The sequence below is a fragment of the Pelodiscus sinensis genome, chromosome 2 (assembly GCF_052426305.1).
Source record: "Pelodiscus sinensis isolate ZL-2025 chromosome 2, ASM5242630v1, whole genome shotgun sequence".
NCBI classification, from domain to species: Eukaryota; Metazoa; Chordata; order Testudines; family Trionychidae; genus Pelodiscus; species Pelodiscus sinensis.
Genome location: NC_143053.1, coordinates 169,480,825 through 169,495,821, shown reverse-complemented (window position 1 = coordinate 169,495,821; position 14,997 = coordinate 169,480,825). Strand labels below are relative to the sequence as shown.

General features: G+C 44.8%; 1 protein-coding gene across 1 annotated transcript in view; it reads left to right on the top strand.

Annotated features, from left to right (window-relative positions):
* RALA (RAS like proto-oncogene A) overlaps positions 1–14,997 on the top strand; it is a 39,733-nt gene that overhangs the window by 196 nt on the left and 24,540 nt on the right. The gene's annotated exons all lie outside the window — the stretch shown is intronic.

The window sequence follows — 14,997 nt, the reverse complement described above, 5'->3', positions numbered from 1 at the left end:
TTCTACCCCGCTCTGTGCTGCCCCCGGCTCCCCACACGCGCCAGAGCGCAGGTCCCGGGTGACTTCTCCGCGCTCCGCCCGGCTCGCTCCCTCCTTGGGGAGCCGCGGCGGCTCGTCCCGGTCCCAGCCCGCCTGTGGCCGCGGCCGGGGCTCGACGCCTCCCGCAAGGCGGGACCTGGGATCTTCGTTCCCTGAAGGTTAACAGCCTCTCCCCGCCGGCGCCCTGCCCGGGTGACTTCCCGACCGGTGCCGCTGCCCGGCGCTGGGGCTGCCTGTCGGGAAGGCTCATTCATTCCCTTCAGGGGGCCGCTCCCTCCTGCTTCTCCTCTGCCGTCCGGAGCTGAGCGCTTCCTTGCCGGCCTGGGCGTGAATGTGCTGCTGGGCCGCCCGCTGCGGGAGTGGGTGAGACCTCGTCCCTGAAACTCTGATCGTGTTAATTTGGGGAGCCCCAGTGAGCTCGGATGAGGTTGGAAACGAGGCGCCTGAAATCGTGGCTGTTGGCTGTAACGCTAGTCTAGATTTATTAACTCGTCTTTAAAATGGCTTTCGGCCAAGCTTGTCTTTGTACATCAGCCACCTAGGTTACTCAAGTTTTATTGTTCTAGTGTTTAAACAGCGGGCCACACCTCGATTCTAACAGTGGAGAGTACCTATCTTATCCATGGCAGGAATTGTTTTGTTCTAAGTGTACTTCAGATATGCTGTTAATTTGTCTGATCTCTTGTCTTAGTCAGTGACTGAGATCTCTGACATGGAATTCTAGTGTCAAGATCACCAATTTAAACTGCATTCAAGAGCTATATACTGTAAACTTCATTTCCAATGATACTTTTGTGTGGTGGTGCATGTTATGTTTGCAGTTTTCATTTTGTTTATGTTCTGCATTACTAAAACTACAGGAAGGAATAATGTGCATTAATGAGGCTTTTAAATTCATAAAACTTTACACTTTTTGCTTGATTAGGCTGTTAATCACTTGTATCTATATAATATGTATTTAAGAACCAACTTGCATAACTTCACCCAACATTCTGAATTTTTGTCTATTTGTTTATCCAGAAATGTATCCTATTTACTGGCACACGTTTAGTGATCATATGTGCAAAATGTTGAGGGTTCTGTACATTAACACTGAGCACTGACTCTCTTACTGTAATAATCTGATTTGAATACTGTGATCACCAACGTATGCATTTCTTTTACAAGATGTGTGTGTAGTATCTCTGAAATATAGTGGTGGAAATTCATGGCTTCTGAGTTTAAAAACTACCTCAGAATTCCTCTTTAACTTCAGGAAAATGATCACAGCTGGAGATGCCCTCACTAGAGAATTGGAGAGGCTGTGTCTTACTCAGCAGTCCTTTACAGTGCTCGACATCAGTTGAAATGTTCACATCTGGCTTTCTGTAAGAACATCTCAATCTAACAGCCAAACATTCTGTTAATATTTCTAGCTCTGTTTCCACAGCAACACTACATCTAAGATGTTAAATTAGGCTGTGTGGGGTTAATCAAGGTTGAAATGGGAAGAGGTCCATCCAGAACAGTGAGTTGCTTAACTTAGGAGGAAGAGGGTAGCTGAACAAATGCGGATGCTAGTTTGTTTAGCAATGGCTATGATTAGACTAGTAGCTTTAAAAAAATGTAGATTTCTCCCCCCTTCATCTCATGCTCTTAAGAGGTACTGCAACAAGTTACATGGCTTCTGCAAAAAGTCTTAGTTACAATAGCATGAGGAAATAAAGTGACTCCTAAAATTCCAGAAGGAAGTGCCTAAGTGTAGATTTACTTCCATATTTCACTCTGGTGACCTTGCCTTTTTAAAGGTATCAATTTCCACTATTCAGAATACTTCAGAATTGTGCATTAGTGTTGGCCTGTTATACCCCATCTTTATAGGAATAAATTACTCCCCACTGCTCCTTCTCCCCAAAATACCTTGCAAACAAAGCCAATGGTAGAGTGAAATAACTGGCTCATCTGAGCTTGCATTCATAGCTTGTTTTGCTTAATGGAGGAGGATAGATGCTGTTTCAGGGTGCACCAATGCATATCTGAAGAACTGGATGTTTTAACAAGCATGATAATACCCTAGTTAACCTGTCTCTCTAATGAGAGAATCAAAGCTGTTGCTTTGCTGTTTCTTTCTCAAGTGATAACAAATTACTTAGTTGATGAAACTGCTAGAAACTTGACTGCTACAATCACAACTGGCAATCTCATGGTATCACTATTCATAAACTCCACTGGAACAAGGGAAGGAACTCTTCATGGGAACATAAGTATGAGCAGACCCTTCACAACATGGGGAGGGAGGGGGGAAAGAAGCAAATTAGTGGAAAGGCAAAATTGGAGCAACTGTTAGACTGAGATGGGTACAGTCCAAATTTCACTTTTGTGTTCATGTTCACTATCATGAAAACTGGTTCTTAACTTAAGTGTTCTGCTTAATGTACTGCGCTATAGTATTCATGAGTTTATTCTTAAAACTATGAAAATGTGCCCTTTTACCAAAATAACTGAAATGGAATGTTCCCCTTGTCTTAAATACTTAAATATGTAAAATCATTGGTGCAAATAGCTGTTAAACAGAGGCACAGCAAACTAAAACTGAGGATTAGCATGTTTATGCTGTTCTACATGCTAAAAATCACTTAAGGACCTCTTGGGAACTGGAAACATTATTTCTCAGCAGCCTCAGAATTCTAACAGAGGAAGTAACTGGACTAAAGCCTATGGCTTTTTTGGGCTATTAAACAGTGTGCTAACTTGGCAAAATAAACTTGTGGATTTGGTCTGGGGTAAGTAATTGTTAACGTATGTTAACTAAAATCTACTTGACAGCAAGATTGTGTATTCGTATGTGCTTGATAAACTTCTAATGGACATTTGATTGTTAAGCTATAAAATATGCTATTTTCCATGTGAACTAGCCAATTGATGTGGCTAAATATAAATTTTTAGAGTGCTATTAGCAATGTACTAGCCTACTGTGACACAATTACACTGTCTTCTAAAATTAGCCTTCATAACATATTAACAAACTTAAAATAATATTGTGGCAAATTTATGCTTAGTAAACTTGCTTCTACCCAAAACATCTCATACCTTGTGAATTCCTATAGGAGAGAGTCCTGTATAGATACAAACTTTGTATCCAGATCTGCAAAAATGAACTGCTACTTGCAGTGCTCTCTTTAGAAAAGAAAATAGCTATTTGATGATTACTCTGGCTCCTGCAAACTTGGAAAATCCACTCTTGACAAGTAATAAAATCTCTAAGTACTACTGGCTGCAGTGTTAACTTTCACTTGTCAGGGATGTGGACAGAAACGGGTGGGGGGGTGCACGAGAAGCAAATAAATAACATCTCACTGATACAGCCCCTGATTAATGGGCAGAAGATGCTGCCTACATTCCCCCCCACACACACCTTCTGAGCCTAAGGTGCCTGGGCTAGTAGACTTTTGTGGGCCCAAAAATGAGAGGTTCAGTGTGGGAGGGTTTGGGGGCAGAGTGGGGTAGTGTCTAGTAGGCTGCAGGAGCAGGCTGGAGGTAGAGTTGTGCAGGAAGAGGCTGGGTGAAAGGGAAGAGTGAGCTGGGGTAGCAGGTGTAGACAATGGGGGGGGGACTTACCTGCCCAGCTCCCCAGGGATGCACATGGCTGTGTCACTCTGCTACTCCCAGGCACTGCCTTTTGTTGCTCTTATTGGCTGCAGTTATGGGGTTGGGAGGAAGTCTTCAGGCAGCATTCCTTCCCCCCCCCCCCCCAAACACACACCCACCAGAGCTGGTTCGCTGGATCTGGATCTGGCTCTAGCTGCTTGACACAGCCCATGAAGTTTGGGGCTTCCCCCACAGTGGTGAGCTGGGGGCTGGAGGATCTCACATCTGATGTAAGTGTTTCTGGCCCTTGGGGGGCCAACCAGCCATGTCTGTGGGAGAAGGAGGGAACCTTAGCCTCTCTGGGTCTGCAAAGAGCTGGCTCTTATGGAACCTCAAAGCAGCAGTAAAAGGCACAAGTCAAAAAAAATCCTGATTAGGTGAATTTGTTTAGTTTTTCAAAACTTTTGTCACCGCTGCAGCAAGTTAGCTTTGTGCTTCTGAGTCTTGAGAATTCAGAGTAACAGAAGCAAGTACTGGAGAGAAAAGGTTCTATCCTTCCCCTCCCTTATTAGAGTATGGTCAGCAACACCTTTCTGCAATATAAGATGTAGTAAAAAGGTTGGTTGCGTGCTTAGCACTCTGAAAGCATTATTTGACTGTTTGATCCAACTATTTTACTAACAAATGTATTGGATTAGTGCCATTGGAATTCAGACACCTTGCTCTCTGAACAGTCTTAGAAATTGGGTTTTTAATACCTCTTTAAACCCTCCATCTGCAATCCTACCTATTGGGCCACTACCAGCAACCTTCATAATTCAATTGACACATCAAGATTTAAAGTGGCAGTTTAAAGTGGAGCATAAACATTTTGCTAGTTGTATTGTATCAAAGGGGTGTAGCAGTAAACTGGCTCTGGGATAAGTGTTAAGTATGCATTGAAACCCTTTGTTTCATTTGCCTTTTGCTGTAGGAAATGTAGACTTTTATACATTGGTAGCCTTAATCTCTGATCTTGGTTCTAGTCTTCAAGTGCTGAAGACTATTCAGCTAAGAGCATGTATAGGTTTTTAACAATATAGATGGAGATAATTATTCAAATGATAGGGAGTACAGAAAATAGTACAAACTTGAGCTCTCATAAAAACATACCTAGAAAATAAGGCTGCAGAATGTGACTAAGTGTACAATTCTTGTCTTTGAGTAGTCCCTTCTACTAGTGACCCTGTGGAAGACAATGAGACTATATTAAGGCCAGGTCTACACATGGGAGGCTTTGCCCAGTACCCTTCCAAACATACAACCAGGCCTATGTAGTCTTAATAGAGGTAGCTAAACCAGTATCCTAAATTGGTGAAGCACTTAAAGGTGCAGATACAACTTAGATCCCAAAGCTGCAGGTTTGCCAATATAGTCTATTTCATCCCCCACATAACATACTGCTCTGAGGAAAAGCACTCTTGCTGGTGCAACTGTTTGCAACTGTTTGTACTGAGGAACTTTGACTGATCTAACTCTGTCAGTAGAAATTAATAGTGTAGACGTGACCTGAGATGACACAAACCAAGGCTGGCAAGATCTGGCCCTTCATCCATTTTCATAAGAATGGCTGTACTGGGTCAGACCAAAGGTCCATCCAGCCCAGTATCCTGTCTCCCAACAGTGGCCAATGCCAGATGCCCCAGAGGAGTGAACTGAACAGGTAATGATCAAGTGATCGTTCTCCTGCCATCCATCTCCACCCTCTGACAGAGGCTAGGGACACCATTCCTTATCCATCCTGGCTAATAGCAATTAATGGACTTAACCTCCATGAATTTATCTAGCTTTTTTTTAAACCCCTGTTATAGTCCTAGCCTTCACAACCTCTTCAGGCAAGGAGTTCCACAGACTGACTGTCCATGCTGTGAAGAATTTTCTTTTTTGTTAACCTGCTGACCATTAACTTCATTTGGTGGCCCCTAGTTCTTCTTCTTTTATGGGAACAAGTAAACTTTTCCTTATTCACTTTCTCCTCTCCACTCATGATTTTATATACCTCTATCATATCCCTTAGTCTCTTTTCTAAGCAGGAAAGGTCCTACTCTCTTCATACGGGACTGGTTCCAAACCTCTGTTTGTCCTCTTCTGAACTTTTTCTAATGATAGTATATCTCTTGAGATGAGACCACATCTGTACACAGTATGCAAAATGTGGGCATACCGTGGATTTATATAAAGGTAATAAGATTCTGTCCCTTTTTTAAAGATTCCTAACATCCTGTTTGCTTTTTTGACTGCCGTTGCACACTGCGTGGACATCTTCAGAGAACTAGCCAAGATGACTCCAAGATCTTTCCTGATTGGTTGTAGCTAAATTAGCCTCATCATATTGTATGTATAGTTGGGGTTATTTTTTCCAATGTGCATTACTTTACCTTTATCCATATTAAATTGCATTTTCCATTTTGTTGCCTGATCACTTAGTTTGGTGAGATCTTTTTGAAGTTCTTCAGTCTGCTTTGGTCTTAACTACCTTGATCAGTTTAGTATCTGCAAACATTGCCACCTCACTGTTTACCCCTTTCTCCAGATCATTTGTGAATAAGTTGAATAGGATTGGTCCTAGAACTAACCCTTGGGGAACACCACTTGTTACCCGTCCATTGTGAAAATCTACCACTTATTCCTACCCTTTGTTTCCTGTCTTTTAACCAGTTCTCCATCCATGAAAGGATCTTCCCTCTTATCACATGACAATGTAACTTACATAAGAGCCTTTGGTGAGGGGACCTTGTTTCCCTTTGTTTTCCCATTTGTTACTACGGCTACTATTACAAATAAGCTAGTGAGTTATCTTTGCATGAATTAAGTCACTAGAGCAAGTTAACAATGGAAAAAAATCTAGTCATGTTCACATACTGCTTAATATATTTCCCTGAATGTTTAGCACTGTTTCAGAAACTTTTAAGCACAAACAAGTCTTTATACCCCACCAAACGCCTTCTTGAATGAGGCTAGCTTCTGTAAAATCCATCTTTTTATTGGCTTGTCTCTATAGTCAATTTTATATGACTATTAGTATAACTGACTCTTTTAAAAAGCACTTGATAGTTTCAAGTCAAATATCACTTACCTGGGCCTAAGTTTTTTTTTTTTTTAAATCAACTTAAACTTTGTGGTTTGAATGGGGAAATTACTGTTTAGCATGGAGATGAAACCTAGCAGCAATGTTGGAGAGGCATGACAATAGCCTGAATGTATAATAGAATCAGCAGTATCAGTACTCCTCTACCATGACTGTAGAGCAGGGATGAGGAACCTGACTTACTGACAGATCCAGGCCTTGGGGCTCTCCACCATAGAGGGCTTAGGAAAGAGCAACCACTCTAGTCTGCCAGTCTTTGCACTTTGATACTCTTGCCCCACCCCCCCAGGGCTGGACTTCAGGCTGGAGTACCTGTGCCAGCTCCCCGCTTTGGGGGGGGGGGGGGCGGAGCGCCGAGTTTTGCAGGGCCAGAACAAAGGAAGCCTCTGGCTTGTGAGCTCTGCTGGGGGTGGAGAACAGCTTTGTGCAGCTGTTTCCCTTCTCTCCCCCCCCCCCCCCCCCCCGCAGCTAGGGGGAATGGCAGCACAGGGGAGCACTCTTGCAGGCACTGCTCCTATTGGATGGGAATAGTGGCTAATGGGGAGTGGTAGGGGGCAGTGCTTGAGCACATGGTGGCTTGGAACCACTTGTGGCTCCTTGAGAGCTGTGCCAGGTAAGGTTCACAAGGGGGCACAGGATTGGGGCACCTGTCTCCCTGTAGGCCCACTCCTACACCCAAAGTCCCCTGGTAGCTCTTTCCTACATAATGAACTCACTTTTGGCCCTACCCCAGAGCCCAGCCTCTCATCTACTAGTCACAGGCCCCCAGAATTATTAGTCCGGCTCTAGGGGTAAGCCTTGAGCCTCCCTTGCCCCCTGTGGGACTGAAGTGCTGGGAGAGTGAGGTGAGTTTTCTGGGGTTTTTTGCTTATTTGTATGGCCCCCAAATCTTTTTCTGAGGGTCAGCAGCTCTTGACCCCAAAAAGTTTCACCACCCTTGATGTAGCATAGGGGTGTTAGTGACTAGTCATGTCTGATAAACAAATGCTTATTGGATAGTCAAGTAAGCACTCAGCTAGTTGCTTCCTCTCCCCTTGCTGCCTCTATTGGAGGCAGCAAGGTCGGGGAGGAGTGCAAGCTGGTGCTAGAGCTGGTCTGCCAGGAGCAGGGGAGGCAGAGGCACAGTGGGGAATGGCATGAGGGGGACTGCTTTAATCCCCACTGGAGCTGGTTCCCACTGCTGGCACTTGTGCTTTTGAAACTGTACAAGAGCCCAAAAGGACTTTTACATTTCAAAAGAAGTGCCACAAGGAGTACTTGGTGAGCGGGACTCAAGCAGTCCCCGCCCACCCTATGCTCTCTGAGGTGCTCATAGAAGGGACAGGACCCAGTATGGGGGGAGCTGGCTTAAAAGCCAGTCCCCCAGCACCATCTCTGGGGTGCAGTCAGTCAGAAGTGGCAGGAGGGGATAGACGATGCTGCTGGGAAGCAGTCCCCCTCCGAGCGGGAAGCTGGGCCTCCCACAGAGGGTAGTTGCCACTAAGCAGCTCCTTTTCACAGCCAGGGGCTGCTCAACCACTAGCCCCTGCCTGTGGTCATCCTTGGCTGCCAGAAACGGGCTGGTGCCCAAGCAGTCTTGGTTTGCAGTGGCCACCATCCTCCTCTTCGTGCTGAGTCCAGTAGCTCCTGTCCACAGTGAACTAGGACCTATTAGTCCCAGCTCATGCTGATTGCTGCCGCTCTGCATCTTAAATGTAGGAAGAGCCCAGTAGTTCTTACTAGATCTTAAAATGCAGAGCAGCAGCAGGGGTGGCTCCAGAATAGACTCCTCGAGCTACCTTGGCAGCTGCTCTGCACAGCAGTACTTATTGATTAGTCAATACAAATTGTATTGACTCTACAATTAGATAATTGTATTTCTACATGCTTACTGTAGTGTAGAGGAAGGGGAAGAACATCTGATGTTTGGGAGACTCCTAGTAAAAGCAACCCAGTCTCTTCACCTACATGTAAACTTGCAACTACAGCAGACTTCTGATTGTCTGGCACCTTTGGGACCCAGGGGGTGCCAGATTATTGGATATGCCGGAGTATCAGGAAATGTGATGAGTCTGGGCAGGAAACAGTGTGGCATGGGGCAAACCAGGTGCTGGTGAGGGGCAGCACTGCAGGACCAACCCGACAGCATCCCAGCTGATCTGCTCTGCACTGCTTCCCCAGGTCTGCAGCTGGTCAGTTTCAGCAGCAGACTTGGAAGTAGCTCCAGTTGTTCAGCTGGCCAGCACACTTCCAGGTTCCAGTTGGTGCTGGACTATTGGGAGTGCCAGACCACTGGATGATGGACATCTGGAGTTTTACTGTAATTGGTTAAAACACCTCTTAAATTTAAACCAAAACATTGACACTTTTCTGTAGATGTGCAACTCATGACCCTTCAATTAGAACTAGATGTGACAGTATAATATGGTAAGTCAAATGATGAAACTGAGGGAACTGATTCCTTCCAGGTGTCAAAAGATTCTTCTTCAGAAAGAAGAAACTAACTTTTTCCCAATGTTAGTCTCAATCTGGAAAATCCTGAAATTCCAAACATGAAAATCTAACCAAAAATGACTGCTGGAGACTCAAACGAGCTCTGACATGTTTGTATTTTCAAGCCTTTTCATATAAGCAACACGTTAAATGATTGCAAGAAGTGGTTGAAGTTATGATTTCACTTTTCAGCTTGACTTTTGCCGTCTACTCTGAGGAAATAGTTTGAGCCAAATATCATACCATTTAGAGTTTGAATAATGTAAAATGTAGCATTCCCTTGGAAGCTAATGCATCATTAAGTAGAGAAGTGTCAGAATAGCATCTTGGTTGCTTCATTTTGCTATGTGGGAGGAACTTGATTACAGTTCTTGGTCTAATTTAATTTTTTTTTGTTTAACTGGAATTCTTAAGTGCTTGCACAAGCAGGTTTTGATGGCATGTGCCTTAAATATTTATAGTAACTGGAATGTTACCTAGGGAGTAGGTTTATGAATTGTAGCAAAAAGCATTGAACTTGGGCATCAGTGTGCTAAGTCAGTTAAGGGCAAATGTTGAAATATAGTCTGCATGACCCTATTTTGTTCAGGGATCTGTTTTGCAAACGTTTTTCACATTTCAAAAAACCAGTGAGGGCAAGAAACTCAAACACTTGAGTGTTGCTAATGAATAGGCCTGTTAAAAGTTTTGTGGCTTCATGAGGGTCACTTTTCAAAGTGTAGTGATGTGCTTGGGTGTAAAACTCAGTCACTCTGGTATCCAGGTAGATTATAGCTTTAACTGAGAAAGCAATCATGTTTGTCACTGTACAATAGCATATGACTTGGTCACAAGTTAGATGATGCTTAGTGTTATCGGTCCTGTGGGAGACATTGTTGCCTCAAGCTTTTGCAGTGAGAGTACTAGGTCCTCTTTAATATACTGCCTTTAGGCTTCAGTATTAGAAATGTTAAATTTGTCAGCTTTGGAGCAATACATCACCAATTCTAAGACAGCATATGAAAGTAAAGCTACTCATTCCTGCTTCATTCTGTCCAAAATGAGGACTTATTAGGTCTTACATTCAAAACCTGGGGATGGGGGAAAATACAGGCAGTCCCCGAGTTACGCGGATCCGACTTATGTCGGATCCGCAGTTACGAACGGGGCGTTCCTCTCCCTGGTCTCCAGCAGACCAGGGAGAGGAAGCAAAGCGGCGGAACACGTGGGCAGCGGACAGGGCTGTCCGCTGCCCACGCGCTCCGAGGCTTGGCTCTGCTTTGCCCCCCCCCCCCGTCCCCCTGGTCTGTAGACCAGGGGGACGGGGGGGGGGAGGCAAGGCAGAGCCAAGCCGCGGAGCGCCCGGCCAGCTGACAGCCCAGACGTGTCTGAGCTGGCAGTGCGCTCCACGGCTTGGCTCTGCTTTGCCCCCCCTCCCCCTGGTCTGCAGACCAGGGGGACGGGGTGGGGGAGGGGGCAAAGCAGAGCAAAGCCACGGAGCCCGAGGGCAGCAGGACAGCCACAGCGCGTCTGGGCTGTCCCGCTGCCCCCGGGCTCCATGGCTTTGCTCTGGACACCTGTGGTACAGCAGCTGGTGCGCTGCCAGTTGGTCCCGTAGCGCCGCTCTGGGCACTACTGGACCAACCGGGCAGCACCCCAGCTGTTCTGCCCCAGGCATCCTGATTCAGCCACTGCTGGTCAGATTCAGCAGCGGCTGAATCAGGACGCCTGGGGCAGAGCAGCTTGGGTGCTGCTGGGTTGGTCCAGTAGCGCCGAGCGGCGGCGCTACTGGACCAACCCAGCAGCACCCCAGCTGCTCTGCCCCAGGCGTCCCCTGCCCTGGGCTTCCTGGAATCAGCTGCTGATCAGTTTCAGCAGCTGACTTGGGGATGCCTGGGGTTCTTAAGTTGAATCTGTATGTAAGTCAGAACTGGCGTCCAGATTCAGCCGCTGTTGAAACTGATCAGTTTCAGCAGCGGCTGAATCTGGATGCCAGTTCCGACTTGCATACAGATTCAACTTAGGGACTGTAGGTTTGTTCTTATCTTGTATGTAACCCGGGGACTGCCTGTATCTCCTCAAAGCAAATAGCTTCTGCTATTGGAAAAACAGCCACATAGTTACGTTGCAATAACCTCTTTATGTCTTAACAGATTTTTTCTAAGGTCCAGGCTGGGGTGGTTTGGAAGGTTTTACTGAGCAGGAGGCAATGCATTTGTTGAAAAGCATAATTTTCAATGGTGGACAAGTAGAACTGATTCTAAAACAACTTCTTGGTATTCTACTGTATCTCGTTTTAAATATCAGAACTGACCTAAACCACTTTCGTCTCTTGAAACTGAAGCTACTTCACAAACATGTCCCTCTTCTCATTGGAATGAGATCTGATTTGCTCATGGAAGTGGGTTTAATTGAGCATTTCCAAACTTCATGTAAAAATGTTTTTTGCAGAACAAGGATCTCAAATGAACCCAGTGGGGAAAGCTAGTTTTTAGCCATGTGCAATACTGGCTTAATACAAAGTTACCACCACTTGGGTGAGTGACATGTAGAAGCCTAGTTAGAAATTCAACTAGTGTTCATTCCTTCTTCAGCACCAATACTAAAGGTTTAGCACACAAAGTAGGATCTTATGTTTATGCCTCAAACACCACAAAGTATTTGGGGGTGGGGGGGTTATACTCTAATGCTGCTTATCTCATGAACTGTTTTGTTTCTAGGCAGAGTAACATGAGCACTTTCTAATAAGTAAACAGCAAGATTTGAGACCAGTGATATGCACTAGCAGTGCTACTAGTGGTGTAACCTTGTTCACTCTTAAGCAGCATCTCTGAAGAATTCACTCCTCTTAGGCTTATGACCAATTAAATGATTGTGTTGTCTTTACATGCAGAGACTGAGCTGCTTCAGGTCCAGCTTGCTTAGTGTCATGTGCAACTAGCTAAGAACACCAAGTTTACACTCCTTATACTTCTGAAGCAGTCTGCTAAACAGTTAAGGAGGGGCCCTTAGACAATTGAGGTGCTAACAGAACAATGAAAGACAAGGGCTGTGGCAAATCTTTGCATTTGTCCTTGCTATAGAGGAGATGCACATACTACTTTAGATTTGTCACCTAGAAAGAATGACTTGTCTCAAAATTGAGGTTAAAGATGGCTTTGGAACAAATTGATAAACAGCAATAAGAGAATTAATCTGTTCTAAAGGAATTCAAAATAAATTGCAGAACAGATACATATGCTGTCACTGAAATCAGCCTCTATATCAGATAATGGGAGTCTCCTCTTCTGGAGGGAGTGGAGAGAAGCAGGCAGCACCATGGAGATGGTGCTGCGGGGAACTAGCTTTTAAGTTGGCTTCCTTCCTCTCAAAACCAGAGGGAGTAGTCAATACTCCAGTTAACTACCTGATAAACAAAAGCTTATCAGGCAGTGGACTAGGGATGTTAGTGAGTAGAGTGGGGGCAAAGTTGCAGAGAATACAAAATTACTCAATTGTTAATTTAAGGCTATCAGAGGGGGTTGCTCATTAGGTCTTACACTCCTCCCTTGCGTGGTTTGAGACACTGGAAAGCTTTGAGGGGTCTATTTAAAAGCTGGGGATTAGTGCAGGTGTGTGCATCTAACAGTATCACATGATGTACTTTATGCGTGTCCTAGAATTCTGGTTTTCTAGGTGGAAATCTTCTTACTGATGTCTGTCATGTTCTCTTATCATTATGATGCCTCTATTTTCAAAGTTCTTTGCTCTGGATCTCCCTCCCTCTCCACTCATGTGAGCACCATAAATCTCTTTAGATGCCTATACCTGCAAGCAGGCACCTGGGAACAATAGGTTGACTCCACTTTTATATGGTGGTTAATGTGACTGTTCATGCCCCAACATGGTATACTGTCCTACATGATAGGAATCATTAATTGTTCTTAGTTGTGATGACACTATTGATTTTTATTTGTAGGTCTGGCCTTAAAGCAAGCATAAACTTGCCCAGTCAATCTTCAGATGCCTTAAAAGCACTGTGCTGCCTTCTAGGCTGAACTTACATGGAAGTTAGGACACAGCCAATATTATCTCATGTGCACACAGATCCAAACAAGTTAGCAGCATATAAACTGTCATGTCTTAAGGTGTGTTAAAGTTGCCTGGGCTGCTAAAGTAAGCTTGATCTTAGAATTAACCATAGTCCTACTTGATTTATTTTAGTTCTTATAAACATGGTTGTACAAATGTCATACATCTGACAACCTGGTTAGAAATGCCACAGATTCAGCTAGGGTTATGCTTTTTATAGCTTCATTAAAGATTTGGTCTCAAACTACACTCTTAGGACTTGTAGGCACCCATTCTATGTAACATCAGTCAGTCACTTCACACTTGATGTCTTAAGTAGGTTTTGTTCTAACTGCTGCCTGGCTGCATTGAGAACTGTTGCACTTTTGGCATTTGTGGGGCACTCTGACAAAGGTCCTGGCAAACCAATCCGTTCTGCCATCCATTGAAATGTTGCTTATTTACTGTAGCATGACATGGGAACTGCCAAAGCTTGAGATACACTTGATCATTTCAGTTACCACTGTAAGCTGACCTCAAATCACAAGCATTACCAATTAAGCTAATATATCCTAATGGTACAGAATTTGGAACTTCAGTTGAAAATGGAGTCCACTTCAAATGCACTATATATAAAGCTTGTTCTGAAAGTAACTGATCATCCTAGATAACCAGAATATCCTTTACCTGGTTAGAAAAGGCACATATATGAGGGATGTAAGCAATTAGTCTACTACCAGATAAGTGTTAGTCAGGTAGTTGAGTAGTGAGCAGGAGCCAGTGCTGGGGGGGCAGCTGGCTTAAAAGCCAGTCCCCCAGCACCATAGCACCATCTCCGTGGGGGCAGGGGAGGCAGAAGTCAGCACTGCTGCACCTCTCTACCTTTGAAATGTACGAGAACCACCTGCGGCTCTTCACCACTTCAAAAGGTGGACGCACAGCAGAATAGCAAAGTCTTCCCCTTATTGACTATATTAATCGATGGAACTTCCATCTACTAATAATCAACTAATGGATTATTCCAAACTTAACATCCCTATTACAAGGCAACTCACAAAAGCAATGCGAGGAGAAAGGCCAACACCATATACTTAAAGGCTATCAACAGAACTTAGAACCATATTTAAAAGAATTGCTATACATTTGAACATCTGAAGCAGGGGTGGGCAAGAGGCTGCCAACAGGCCAGATCTGGCCTGCAGTTGCCTTGCCAGATCCCTTAGGCAGAGAACATTTAAAGCCAGCTGTTCTCCACTCTGGATGGCTGGGGAGGGAGAGTTCTCATGATGTTCCTGCCCCCTAGCAAAACCTCTTAGCTCCTATTGGCTGATAGGAGCTGAGAATATTTGCTGGGAACAGGGGCAGTGTAGGAAGCTTTCTCCTTCCCTCCTAGATTCCCCTCCCTCTCATGCCTGGAGAAGGGATGTTAAAAACTAGTCAACAGGATAGTCAACCAGTTGCTTCTTTCCCCCTCAAGAGCAGGGAAGGCAGGGTACTTCAAAGTGACAGCGCTGCATGGAACCAGGTATCTGTGTGGCCCTGCCCCTTTGAAATGCCCTGGCAGCATTTGAAAAGGGCAGCACCTCACAGCTTATCCCAGGCTCAGTGCAGCGCTGCCCATTTGAAACTCCACCGCAACATTTCAAAGGGGCAGTGTCGCCCATTGAATAGCTGATGCAAAAATGCATCAACTGTTCATTCTGGGTTGAAGATGTTTAAGTAATGTGTAGTCCACTAAATTGGAGTCATGTGGAACAGCCTGC